Raw genomic sequence first — 14,298 nt, forward strand, 5'->3', positions numbered from 1 at the left:
TGGTTTTTTTGGCAGCGAGGCATGTGGATCTTAGCTTCCCAAACCTGCACCCCCTGCATTGGAAAGTGAAGTTTTAACCACTATGAAGTCCATAGTCTTCAATTTCTAAAACTTTTTTTAGGTGAAATTCATATAACGTTATAAAATGAACCATTTTTAAGTGAACAATGCAGTGGGGCATTCAGTACGTTCACAGGTTGTGTGATCAGCACCTCTGTGTAGTTCTAAAACATTTTCTTCATCCCAGAAGGAAACGCCATGGTCAGTTATTCCCCTTCCTCCCACCCCTCAGCCCTTGGCAGCCACCAACCTGCATTTTGTATCAATGGATTAATGTATTCTAGATGTTTCATAAAAATGGAATTACATAATATGTGACCTTTTGTGACTGGCTTCTTTCAAGGTTCATCCACATTAAATACTAACACATTTAATTCCTTTTATGGCTGAATAGTATTTCATTGTATGTATATTCTATGATTTGTTTATCCACTCATCTGTAGATGGAAATTTAGGTTGTTTCCACCTTTTGACTACTGTGAATGGCAATGCTATGGGCATGCATGTACATGTATTTGAGCACCTGTTTTCAGTTCCCTTGGGTATATACTTAGGAGTAGAATTTCTGGGTCATATAGTAACTCCATGTTTAACTTTTGAAGAATCACCAAATTATATTCCACTACTTTACATTCCCACCAGCAATGTACAAGAGTTCCAGTTTCTCCACCCTATGGTCAACACTTGCTATTTTCCTTATCAAAAATTATTATTAAAACCATCATTCATTAAGCATGAGTCTCAATCTCACCTCAACCAGGCTGCTCTCTGGGGGCCTCTTACCCCAGAGGGTGAGGAGAGAGTTGTCTGCATTCGGAGGACTGGTCAGGGCTTGAACTTTAAACTCTTTTAGAATGTAAGTCCCATGAGGGCACAGACATGTCTGTCTCCAAAACTACTGTATCTCTAACTCCTGGCACCTGAGACATAGTTCAGTTCAGTTCAGTCGCTCAGTCGTGTCCAACTCTTTGCAACCTCATGAATTGCAGCACACCAGGCCTCCCTGTCCATCACCAACCCCCAGAGTTTACCCAAACTCATGTCCATCGAGTCGGTGATGCCATCCAGCCATCTCATCCTCTGTCGTCCCCTTCTCCTCCTGCCCCCAATCCCTCCCAGCATCAGAGTCTTTTCCAGTGAGTCAACTCTTCGCATGAGGTGGCCAAAGTATTGGAGTTTCAGCCTCAGCATCAGTCCTTTCAATGAACACCCAGGACTGGTCTCCTTTAGGATGGACTGGTTGGATCTCCTTGCAGTCCAAGGGACTCTCAAGAGTCTTCTCCAGCACCACAGTTCAAAAGCATCAATTCTACAGCACTCAGCTTTCTTCACAGTCCAACTCTCACATCCATACATGACCACTGGAAAAACCATAGCCTTGACTAGACGGACCTTTGTTGGCAAAGTAATATCTCTGCTTTTCAATATGCTATCTAGGTTGGTCATAACTTTCCTTCCAAGGAGTAAGTGTCTTTTAATTTCATGGCTGCAATCACCATCTGCAGTGATTTTGGAGCCCCCCAAAATAAAGTTTGACATTATTTCCACTGTTTCCCCATCTATTTCCCATGAAGTGATGGGACCAGATGCCATGATCTTCATTTTCTGAATGTTGAGCTTTAAGCCAACTTTTTCACTCTCCACTTTCACTTTCATCAGGAGGCTTTTTAGTTCCTCTTCCCTTTCTGCCATAAGGGTGGTGTCATCTGCATATCTGAGGTTATTGATATTTCTCCCGGCAATCTTGATTCCAGCTTGTGCTTCTTCCAGTCCAGCGTTTCTCATGATGTACTCTGCATATAAGTTAAATAAGCAGGGTGACAATATACAGCCTTGACGTACTCCTTTTCCTATTTGGAACCAGTCTGTTGTTCCATGTCCAGTTCTAACTGTTGCTTCCTGACCTGCATATAGGTCTCTCAAGAGGCAGGTCAGGCAGTCTGGCATTCCCATCTCTTTCAGAATTTTCCACAGTTTATTGTAATCCACACAGTCAAAGGCTTTGGCATAGTCAATAAAGCAGAAATAAATGTTTTTCTGGAACTTTCTTGCTTTTTTGATGATCCAGCAGATGTTGGCAATTTGATCTCTGGTTCCTCTGCCTTTCCTAAAACTTGAACATCTGGAAGTTCACAGTTCATGTATTGCTGAAGCCTGGCTTGGAAAATTTTGAGCATTACTTTACTAGCGTGTGAGATGAGTGCAATTGTGCAGTAGTTTGAGCATTCTTTGGCATTGCCTTTCTTTGGGATTGGAATGAAAACTGACTTTTTCCAGTCCTGTGGCCACTGCTGAGTTTTCCAAATTTGCTGGCATATTGAGTGCAGCACTTTCATAGCATCATCTTTCAGGATTTGAAATAGCTCAACTGGAATTCCATCACCTCCACTAGCTTTGTTCATAGTGATGCTTTCTAAGGCTCACTTGACTTCACATTCCAGGATGTCTGGCTCTAGGTGAGTGATCACACCATTGTGATTATCTGGGTCATGAAGATCTTTTTTGTTCAGTTATTCTGTTTATTCTTGCCATCTCTTCTTAATATCTTCTGCTTCTGTTAGGTCCATACCATTTCTGTCCTTTATTGAGCCCATCTTTGTATGAAGTGTTCCCTTGGTATCTCTGATTTTCTTGAAGAGATCTCTAGTCTTTCCCATTCTGTTGTTTTCCTCTATTTCTTTTCATTGATCACTGAGGAAGGCTTTCTTATCTCTTCTGGCTATTCTTTGGAACTCTGGATTCAAATGGGAATATCTTTCCTTTTCTCCTTTGCTTTTCGCTTCTCTTCTTTTCACAGCTATTTGTAAGGCCTCCCCAGACAGCCATTCTGCTTTTTTGCATTTCTTTTCCATGGGGATGGTCTTGATCCCTGTCTCCTGTACAATGTCATGAACCTCTGTCCATAGTTCATCAGGCACTCTATCAGATCTAGTCCCCTAAACCTATTTCTCACTTCCACTGTATAATCATAAGGGATTTGATTTAAGTCATACCTGAATGGTCTAGTGGTTTTCCCTACTTTCTTCAATTTAAGTCTGAATTTGGCAATAAGGAGTTCATGATCTGAGCCACAGTCAGCTCCTGGTCTTATTTTTCCTGACTGTATAGAGCTTCTCCATCTTTGGCTGCAAAGAATATAATCAATCTAATTTCGGTGTTGACCATCTGGTGATGTCCACGTGTAGAGTCTTTTCTTGTGTTGTTGGAAGAGGGTGTTTGCTATGACCAGTGCGTTCTCTTGACAAAACTCTATTAGTCTTTGCCCTGCTTCATTCCGTATTCCAAGGCCAAATTTGCCTGTTATTCCAGGTGTTTCTTGACTTCCTACTTTTGCATTCCAGTAGGAATGAGACATAGTAGGGCCTCAAAAATACAGAATTGAGGGGTGTTGAACACTCTCTCCCCTCCTTTGCCTGAGATATTTCAGCAAATATGTGTGTTTCAGTTGGCCTCACACAATGCTGCTGCTAAGTCACTTCAGTCGTGTCCAAATCTGTGTGACCCCATAGATGGCAGCCCACCAGGCTCCCCCGTCCCTGGGATTCTCCAGGCAAGAACAGTGGAGTGGGTTGCCATTTCCTTCTCCAATGCGTGAAAGTGAAAAGTGAACGTGAAGTCGCTCAGATGTGTGTGACTTGTAACGACCCCATGGACTGCAGCCTACCAGGCTCCTCCATCCATTGGATTTTCCAGGCAAGAGTACTGGAATGGGGTGCCATTGCCTTCTCTGGCCTCACACAATGATTCTTCTTAAATATGCGCTAATATTTAAAGTCAAGAGAGCTCATAGAAATGTGAATTTCTGTCTTTTCTTGAACCACTGAAAGAGCTGGGACTAGAACCTTGGTCTCCTGTGCTCTGCTGCTCTTCACTCATGTGGGTGATGCTGAGTGGGGTTGCCCTGTAGACTGCCCCCAAACTGTCCAGTTTGCAGCACCCTTGCCTGGACTACCTGCCCCATGTGGATAGCCCTGTGGGCCCCTATAGCTTATTTGAGTTTTCAAATCCAGTCCTAAAATCATGACAAGGCCTCCCTTTTTATAGAAAAGAAATGTCAGGCCCAGAGAGGGTAAGTAACTTTCCCAGAGTTACAGAGTAAGTTAATGGTACAATCTCTTAGCCTGTCTTTCTAAGCCACCCCCACTGCAGCGCTTTGATACCCCATGCCATTTCTCCAGTTTCCTCCACCCCAGGACTGGGAGTTTTAGTGTGTAATTCCAGAGGCATGGGTAATGACAGAGAAGAAACCCTTGCTTGAATGTAAAATGTGTCCTGTTCTTGGCCAGTGGCTGTGGCCACACAGGCTGCACCCTCTGGGTGGCCCTGCCCTGCACTGGGCCTTGTGACAGTCCTCATCCTGACCTACGACACCTACCTGAGCTCCCACCATCACCATGAAATCCTTTGGTCCAGGAGACTTAGGTGCAGCCAAAAGAATAGAAGACCCTCCCTCTACTCTGCCAGAGAAATGAAGAACCATAGACAGAGCACTGTAGAAGAAAATGGCCACCCACTCCAGTATTCTTGCCTGGAGAATCCTATGGGCAGAGGAGCCTGGTGGGCTACAGTCGTATAGCGTTGCAAAGAGTCGGTCATGACCAAAGCTACTCAGCACACACGCATGCAGACCGAGCATGGGAGGCCTGAGTGTGAGTGCCAACATTGCTTCATACAAGTTGTGACGCACCAAATTCTTTCACTCCCTGAGTCTCAATTTCCTCATCTAAAAAATGAGGATAAGATGACTACTGCCTCACAATTCATGCAAAACAGTATTCCTTTTATGTTATCACACACAAAAAAGTGATACTCCATATTTTCTATGAGTGTATATGTGTCAGTCTGAGTTTCCCCAGAAGCGGACCCTAGAAGACATGTCAAATGTCTATTTAGTTTATTTGGGATTCGATCCCAGAAAACCCTGTAGGAGAGTGGGGAAGCAAGACAGAGAAGAGAAGTGAAAGTGAAAGTCGTCAGTCCTGTTCCACTCTTTGCAACCCCATGTATACAGTTCATGGAATTCTCCAGGCCAGAATACTGGAGTGGGTAGCCTTTCCCTTCTCCAGGAGATCTTCCCAACCCAGGGATCGAACCCAGGTCAGCAGACAATAAAGATGTGATCAAGTCAATCCCGTTGTTGGCACCTGGAGCTCAGTTCTACTGGGAGTGCTCGGAGCCGCTAAGCCAGCTCAAAAGGCAGAGGAACTGGGATACTTATCTGCCTGATCCTGTCAGTCACAGCTGATGGGGATGAGATCGGCTCCCTCGGGCTGACAATCCTCTAGCACTTCCACTTACCAGGCTCGTGGGCAGAGGAGGCGCCAAGGACTACAGAGAAATCTCCTAGATGAAGAGATGCAGGTCCTGGCAGTTGGACGTCCAGCGAGTGTTCAGAAGGGTGAACAGCTGGCCAAGGGGCGGGGCACTGACATATCTGCTTTAATATAATATGCAAATGTACAAGAAGAGGCTATCTGGGAGGGGGTGGTGAATGGAGGGGTGGCCATGGAGGGCCTGGAAAGGGTATCTTACTGGCCTTATTCCAAATGTGCCTTAGATTTAGCTTTATTGTTTTCATTTTTAACAAGGACAATGTAGTGTTTTACTAGGTGATGAAAGGTAATTTTAAAAACAAAAATGCATACCCTCCAAAACAGAAAAGAACTGGCTCTGTCAACAATAAAAAAGAAAGTGTAAAAGGGTCAGAGCACACGATGGAAACTTTGAAGTTTCCACTTGAGGGGGTCAGATTTAGGGGCAGCTGACCTTGGAGCACGGTGGGAGGTTGAAGTGAAAAAATTGTCCCTTGGGCGAACTGGCCACCACGTCCTTTTGGAAGGGGGTCACCTTCATTCAGCTCCAATCAAGGAAAGACTGTTTATCTCCAAGCAAAGATAAACAATCATGGACAGTCCTTCTCAGTTTAAACACACATTTGTGACTATTGTTTAAAAGGAGAAATCTAGGGCACCCTGGCAGCTAAAGGCATTTCATTCAGTTAGTCAGGTCCTTGGAGAAGGTGACTCTCAGAAACTGATTAGAGGGAATGCCTGTAGAAGCAGCTAGGAGAGGTTACGAGAGGCATCAGATAAGATAGTAAGGCACTGTTGTTCAGTCACTCGGTCGTGTCTGACTCTTTGTGACCCCATGGACTGCAGCACGCCAGGCCTCCCTGTCCTTCACTATCACCTGGAGCTTGCTCAAAGTCATGTCCATTGAGTCGGTGATGCCATCCAACCATCTCATCCTCTGTTGTCCCCTTCTCCTTTTGCCTTCAATCTTTCCCAGCATCAGGGTCTTTTCCAATGAGTCAGTTCTTCACATCAGGTGGCCAAAGTATTGGAGCTTCAGCTTCAGCATCAGTCCTTCCAATGAATATTCAGTGTTGATTTTCTTTAGGATTGACTGGTTTGATCTCCTTGCTGTCCAAGGGATTCTCAGGAGTCTTCTCCAACGGGGCTTGCCTTCTTTATGGTCCAGCTCTCACATCCATACATGAATACCTAGCAAGGCATGTCTGACTCCAAATGAAAGGAGAGAGGAAGGAAGGGAAGAAGCAAGGAAAGGAAGGTAGAAATGTCTTAAACTGCAGGGCAGTTCTAAGGAAGGTTGGCAAGGCTGCCAAGGAGGTTCCATCAGAGGTCCCCCTGGCATGGTCCTGCCTTGGTACGTCTGCCACTCTCAGTCACTGGGTGGGAGCAGCCCAAGGAAACAGTGATGTTCTTCACAGCATGACAGCTGGGGCCACTGGTCAATTCTGCTCTCTGCCTTTGGAAATCTGAGAGGCTCATCCTTGTGGTCATCATATTAGGTGGTGGCTAAAGCCATGAAGAATATAGCTGGGAAGGGGCCAGAAAGTGATAGGAGTTGGGGACAGTGCTTCTGTCTTAGCCAGGGTGATAAGAGAAGCCCCTGCTGAGAAAGTGAGATCTGCAAGAAGACCTGGGTGAAGAGAAAGAGGCTTTCTGGGTGATGAATGTTCCAGAAAGCAGCCTGTGCAATGGCCCTGAGGTAGAAACATGGTTGGTGAGTTGAGGAATAGCAAGAGGCTAGTGTGGCTGAAGTGAAAAAATCAAAGGAGGGCTGGAGGAGACAGGACTGTGAGGTTGAGGGGACTCCAGGTCATGGAGCCTTGCCAGCCTTGCCAGAGGGGACTTGGACTCTTACTCCAAGTGAGATGGCAGCCCCGGGATATTTTGAGCAAAGGAGGGATGTGATCTGACTTATATTTTAAAAAGCTCACTTATCTGTAAGAAGCAGAAAGGGCATTCAAACCCAGCTTTTTCTGGTTTCAAGTGTTAGTTGCTCAGTCATGTCCAGCTCTTTGCAATCCCATGAACTGTAGCCCACCAGGCTCCTCTCTCCATGGAATTCTCCAGGCAAAAGTACTGGAGTGAGTTTCCATGCCCTCCTCCAGAGGATCCTCTGGACCCTATATTTTTCCAAACTTCCCTGCCCTCTGCCTACCTTAAAGATAGAAGTATTCTAAGGAGGCTTACAAGTGCCCTTGAGTTCTGGAGTTGATCAGGTGACCCAGAGGTAACATTGAACATGCTAAAAATTTACTACTTGTTTGGAGCAAGTGGTTGGAACACATACATCTCAGAGTCAACCTTCTGGCTGAGTCAGGCAAATGACCAAAGACCTGACTTCCTCTTTCCTATGTTGCTCGGTCACTTGCTGTTGTGTAAACCAGGGCATGACACCCACTCCCTCTGGGTATTTGCAAAATCAAAGTTTTGAGCTCTTGATCAGAAAGAAGCTGACAGTTGGAAAAGGGAAGAGATGGAGAGTCAGAGGTGACCCCTAAATGTCCATCATCGATAGCAGTCACTTGGAGGTTTGGATGGTTCATTCAGAAGAGTCAAGGAATCCAAAGAGAGGGAGCTATGTGTTCCTGAAAACTCTTCAGGGACTTGGTCCCTGACAGTGGAAGGTTTGTCCCCTGCCTCCATGGCTGAGCTATTCTGAGAAGGGAAAGTTCCTCTAAATGGATAATCTTGAGCCCTGGGCCCCTGGTGATCTGCTTTCCTAAACTTCCTGTTTGGGTTACTCATCCCCTCTCCTCCCACTTTCCCTGCTGTAGCCTCTGAGCCTGACCCAGTGGAGAATGGGAGGCAGGAGAGCTGGGTTCTTGCTCTACCTGCCACTGACCACCTAGAAATCCTCTCTGCTGTGGGCCTCCATTTCCCCATCTGACAGATGGGTTCATGTATACGGACAGCCTAATCCATGTCAGGCCCTTTCTAGGCATGGCTTCAGTGCCACCAGCTCCATACTCCACACACCCCCCCACCCACTCTAATGGGTCTAGTACCCCCTTTACTTTCTTCTATCAAAACTTCCTATTTAGGCAATCTTTGCCGTAAGCCATTTACACCTGAGTATGAATTGCAATCCTTTGTAAGAATTTCCTTTGCACTCAGCAGGGCTCTTTGAGGTTCAAAGGCACAGAAATCCAACTCAGACTGGCTCAAGCAGAAAAAGAAGGATATTGGAAAGTCCATGAGCATATCTGCTTTATGCAGAGTTGAAGAATCTGTATTTCTTCATTACTAGGCTCTGCTTTGCAACACCCATTTTCCAGCCAAATGGGTGATTCTCATTGGCCAGAACTGAGTCACATGCCCACCTCTGCTTCTATTACTGCAAGTCTGATTGGCCAGACTTCGTCACAGACCCATCCCTACAGCCAGAGGTTGAAGTCAGCTCTGCCACAGTCCAGGAATTGAGAATGGGAGAGGGGTAGTTCCCCCCAAAAAATCGAGGAGATATTGTCAGAAGGAGGAGGAGCAGCTGCTACACAAGAAAGGACTATAGCTGTCCCCTTCGGAGAATTAATCACCCGACATCTCATCTCATAGTTGGGGAAACTGAGGCCCAGAGAAAGGGCCTTGCCTAAGGTCACACAGTGAGTTTGTGGCAGAGGTGGAACTAAATTCCAGGGCTCCTTGCCTCCAGCCCTCAGAAGCCACTGCTTGAGCCTAAAAGCTCCTAGTGAACCACCTCCCGCCCACTCCACAGGCTGCTCAGGCAGTGTTCTGAGAGTTCAGGAGGAGTCTCTGAGGCCTCTGTGGCCAGCACGGTGACCATGGGAAGCAGACAGGCCAAGCAAGCTGAACTTTCTTGTTTCCCTTCCACGCAGTGCCTACAGAAACCAAGGGGACAGGGAGCTGGTTTCAGGTTCCAGGTTCCAGGGGTTTCAGCAGTGAGTTGAGGAAGTGTCTTTGCTGGGGATCAGCTGTTCTAAGTTAATGTGGGGCCAGGCAAGCCACTTCTGCTCTCAGAGCCTGGTTTTGAGTCAAATTAGACAAGAAACATGTGTTTTCAGAAATTTCAAAGAGCCTTTCAAATCCCTGTCCCACAGGACCTCAGGCCAAGCCTGAGAAACAAGTGCCTCCTATTATAAAGGGGCGGGGGTGGGGGTGGGGGTGGGGGTGGTGGCGAGAATGAGGCTCAGAGAGGGCAAGAGCCTTACTCAAGGTCACACAGCAGTCAGTGGAAGAACTGGGATCCAAAGCCAAGTATTCAGACTCCAAGCTTGGCCTTCCTTCCACTATACATTGGTGGGTCTCAAATTTCAGTGTGATAAGACTCTCCTAAAGATTTGTGTGAAATGCAGATTCTATGCCTTCATCCCCAGAAACCCTAGTTCATTCAATTCAGAGTGTTGCCTGGAATAGTCAAGAGTCAGTGAGGACTCTTTGGGTACAAGTGGCAGAAATCCAACTCAAACTGCCTTAGGCAAAATTGAGAATTTACTTGCTCGCGAATTAGAAAAATTCCGAGGTTGAAAAGTTTTAGGCATAGCTGGATCCAGGTGTTTAAACATGTCTTCAGGAATCACTTTGTCCCCATTGCTCAGCTCTGCTGTCCTCTGTGATGGCTTCCTTCTAAGGCAGTCCCTCCCTTCATGATGTCAGAATGGCTCCCAAGAGCTCCAGTTTTCTACATTCACACCTACATCATCTATACTCAAATCTACACCTACGTCTACATCCATTTTCATATCCATGGCCACATACATCCACATCTATACCTACATCTATACCTATGTCCACATCAACAGCTATGTCCACATTCACACCCACATCTACAACAATGCTTATAGAAAGAGAGTACCTTTTCCCTAATTTTCCCAGCAAAACCCCAGGGCAGACTGCCTCAGATAGAATCACATACATACCTATAACTGAACCAACCACCGTTGGTTGTCAGGAAGACATGGAATTCCCTAATGGGCTGATCCTGTATCAAGTTGTCAATCCCTCAAGACAAGGGAGGGATTAGCCCCCAGAAGCCCCACTGAAGGCTGGGTTCCTAAGGAATATCCAGGCACGGTTATCAGAAAAGGGATGGATGCTGAGGAAGCATGGAGAAGGCAATGGCAACCCACTCCAGTACTCTTGCCTGGAAAACCCATGGATGGAGGAGCCTGGTAGGCTGCAGTCAGTCCATGGGGTCGCTAAGAGTCAGACACGGCTGAGTGGCTTCACTTTCACTTTTCACTTTCATGCATTGGAGAAGGAAATGACAACCCACTCCAATGTTCTTGCCTGGAGAATCCCAGGGACGGGGGAGCCTGGTGGGCTGCCGTCTATGGGGTCGCACAGAGTCGGACACGACTGAAGCGACTTGGCAGCAGCGGCAGCAGCTGAGGAAGCAAGAGCAAAAAATATTCACCATGCCCAGTTATCCACTAGAATAATCACACGAATCACCTGGGCCTCGTAAAAACGTACATTCTGATTTGGGAGGTGGGGCCTGAGGTTCCTCATTTCCAACAGCTCAAATATGATAATGCTGCTGGTTTCCATGCTCCAAGTAGCCAGGCACTCTGTTACATTTCTAACTCACTTCGAGTCACTCTGTGGTCTCCATCCTGCAGAGAGGCCCTGGGTTATATAAACTTCTTCCCTCGCCCTCTCCCTACCTCATCCCATGGTTCCGAAACCCAGCCAAACACCAGCATCGTCTATTTGGGAAAAAGTGAAAGTCGCTCAGTCCTGTCCGACTCTTTGTGGCTCCATGGACCATACAGCCCATGGAATGAATTCTCCAGGCCAGAATTCCTGGAGTGGGTAGCCTATCCCTTCTCCAGCAGATCCTCCTGACCCAGGAATCGAACTGGGATCTCCTGCATTGCAGGCGGATTCTTTACTAACGGAGCTATCAGGGAAGCCCATTTGGGAAGCCCATTTGGGAAGCCCATTTGGGAACCACTTGTCAATATATAGGGGTTTCCCTTGTGGTTCAGGTGGTAAAGAATCTGCCTCCAATACGGGGACCCAGGCTTCTGATTCAATCATCCTTCCTTTCAAATGGTGCAACAGAACCCTTTTTGAGTCTTGAAGTGCTCTGTATATGGTTTACTATCATAAACTCCCTCAAATTCCCTTTGAAAGATGGTGCTTTTATGAAACATTCTTGAATTTCCCCAAATCTTTATTGAAATCCCTCCCTCTCTTCAAAATTCGATTTATTATTCTGCTGCTCAATTATTATACACAGGTTGTTTTTACTATGAACAATGTAACATATATGTTAGTGGAAGAACCTGGATATATATTAGATTCACAAAATGGCTTGATATTATATATGTCTTGCAGGTTGTTTTTCTCACTCAACAGGTATTTTAGAAGTCTTTGCATGTTTCTGATTGTCTTTGCCAATACCTAACAGCTCCTTGGGAATGTAATTCTGTGTGCCCAGTCTTTGCATCCCAGCTGGAGCAGGAGCCAGGTCCAGATGCCTTTACGTTGGACTGACTACAGAAAGCATGGGCTTTGGGCACACATTTGCTCACTGACCATGTGTTACACCCCTACTGTGTGCCGGCAAGGTGCTGAGCTGAGCACCAAGGAACACAGACATGAGCAGGACCAGTCTCTGGGGTGCTGCTGTGATGGCAATGTTCTGTATCTGCACTGCTGAGTAGAGTAGCTTCAGCCACAGACAGGTCTCTCGCTCTCTTTTTAATATTATTTCTTTGGTCGGGTCTTAGTTGCAGCATGCAGGATCTTAGTGGTAGCATGCGGGGATCTTCAGCTGTGGCATGTGGGATCTAGTTCCCTGGCCAGGTTCCAACCCAGGCCCCCGTGCATTAGAAGCACAGTGTCTTAGCCACTGTGGACCTGGACCACAGGGGAAGTCCTCACAGACAGCTCTTGAGCACATGAAACATGGCAAGTCCTAGCTGAGATGGGCTGGACATGTAACACACACACTGAGATGTAAGGACTCAACATTTAAAAAAAAAGAATATAAAGTATCTCATTGATCATTTTATGTTGATCACATTAATAACAATGTTGACATATTGGGGAAAGTAAATACATCTGAAAATTAATTCCCTTGTTTCTTTTTACTTTGAAAAAAACACAGCTATGAAAATTTTAAATTATATACGTGGCTCACATTACATTGCTGTGTCTAGTGGTCATGAAAATGAGCATTTCAGAGGCCACTCTAGGCCAAGCAGTGGCGTGGTTCTCTTGGTTTAGGGGGAAATCACGTTTTATGCAAATTTGACTCTTGCCCATATACCACTTAAAAAAAGTACTTCATTGTGCAAAAGCTGAACTAACAGGAATTCCCTATTTTAAGAAGTTAACTTCTCAAGTGTTATGAGATCTCTCAACTTGAGGGCCAAAGGACGTGCAAACAGTATTCTCCCAGGGCAGGGCTACGTCTGCCAGTAAATGGAAATGATACGATTAGCACTTCCGTAGAACTTAGCTGTGTGGCAGACGCCTTCAGACTTCTCAACTCACTCTGTGCTCACCACCACCCTGGATCATGTGTTTATGTGTTAGGAGACCTACCCCTCAAGACCCTGTGGCCACGTTGAATATGTAAATTGATGATGAATACCAAATACATGCTCAGAGAGGTGGAGAGAGCTGCCCTACCTCCCACAGACATCCTCTTCCCAGATCACCCTTAACTTAATCAAAATATATAGGAATATGATTTTCTGTCATATAAAACCTCACAATAAGTGTTTTATTTCCCACAACTGTAATACATATTTATCACAAGCCAGAGAGGTGTTGGTTTTCATTTTCAGTTCATATGAGTATGTTATAAAACAGTAATTAATTGCAATAAATTTTCAAATTAATGATCCAGCACTCCAGAAGTTTGGATCAGTTACTTACTTTATTCACAAAAGGAGAATGAAGCAGAAACCACTTAAGTCTTGAGGTGGTAAACTGTTCCCAATTCCCACCAGGATAGACAGAAATATCCTTGTAAATGAAAAGAATCTTTTTAAAAAAGTAAGTAAATAACTCCCATAAACCTAGGAGTTTGGGTTTTTTTCTTAAGCCACAAACACATGTTCATTTTAACAAGATAAGTATAACCGCTTTAGAAGAAAATTGCAATTGTGCAGAGATGAGGAACACAATTACTTCCTTGTGTGACTTCTCAGCAAACATGTGCACATTTTGAGAAAAGAATAAAACGTTTCCACCACTTGAACGATGAAGTTTTGACTCTGATGGATCAGTGTGTTTTCTTTAAATTTTATTAATCCATCAGCGAAGTCTGTCAGCTCTACCTCCAAAATATGTAAGTTGATAATGCAGGGGATACCAAAATGTCCCCTGACCCTTTCTGCTGCTTACCCCCTCAGTAACTACCACCCCAGGCCAGGCCACCATCAAGCATCTTGAGCCTGGACTTCTGACCTATTCTCTAAAGGCCATATTCCACCGAGCAGCTGAATAGCTGACAGGGTTAAAGTGTAGATTGAATCCTGTCATCCTTCTACATGAAACTTGCCCTGGTTTCCCATCAGCCTTAGAATGCAATCCAGATTCCTCACCAGTGTAAAGATGGGGCAGCCTCGTCATATACTACCTGCTCCCTCCTGCCTGTGAACCCCAGCCACACCGGCCTCCTTTCAGTACCTGATTCTCTTCAAGCACATTCCAGCCTCAGGGCCTCTGCACTCACTGTTTGCACTCACCTTTTCCTCACTCGCTCGGAACACTGTTCCCTCAGAGTGTTACATAACTGACTGCTTTGTGTCAGTTGGGCCTGAGGTCCAGCATCTCCTCCTGAGAGAGGCCTTCGCCAACCACCCTGTCTAGAGAGGCCCCGCGCGCTTGTTCCCTATCAACATCCTCTTTGAGCATCCTCCATGTTTCACTAGCTAAATTTATCCTGTTAATTATTTGTTACCTGATCTTTATCTGTGTCTCCCATCCACCTCCAGGGTGAGCTCCAACA

At 45.7% G+C, this 14,298-nt stretch overlaps 1 protein-coding gene across 3 annotated transcripts in view; it reads left to right on the forward strand.

Moving 5' to 3' along the window:
• HCK (HCK proto-oncogene, Src family tyrosine kinase) overlaps nucleotides 1-14,298 on the forward strand; it is a 46,922-nt gene that overhangs the window by 3,405 nt on the left and 29,219 nt on the right. Inside the window, exon 1 of one of the 3 annotated variants that reach the window (XM_070801476.1) lies at nucleotides 9,542-14,285. The exons of the other annotated variants lie outside the window; for them this stretch is intronic. The gene's annotated coding sequence lies outside the window, so the exon portion shown is untranslated. Of the gene's footprint in view, nucleotides 1-9,541; nucleotides 14,286-14,298 lie in introns of those variants that run through there. 3 annotated transcript variants of the gene reach the window in all.

Source organism: Bos indicus, chromosome 13 (assembly GCF_029378745.1).
Source record: "Bos indicus isolate NIAB-ARS_2022 breed Sahiwal x Tharparkar chromosome 13, NIAB-ARS_B.indTharparkar_mat_pri_1.0, whole genome shotgun sequence".
Classification (NCBI taxonomy): Eukaryota; Metazoa; Chordata; class Mammalia; order Artiodactyla; family Bovidae; genus Bos; species Bos indicus.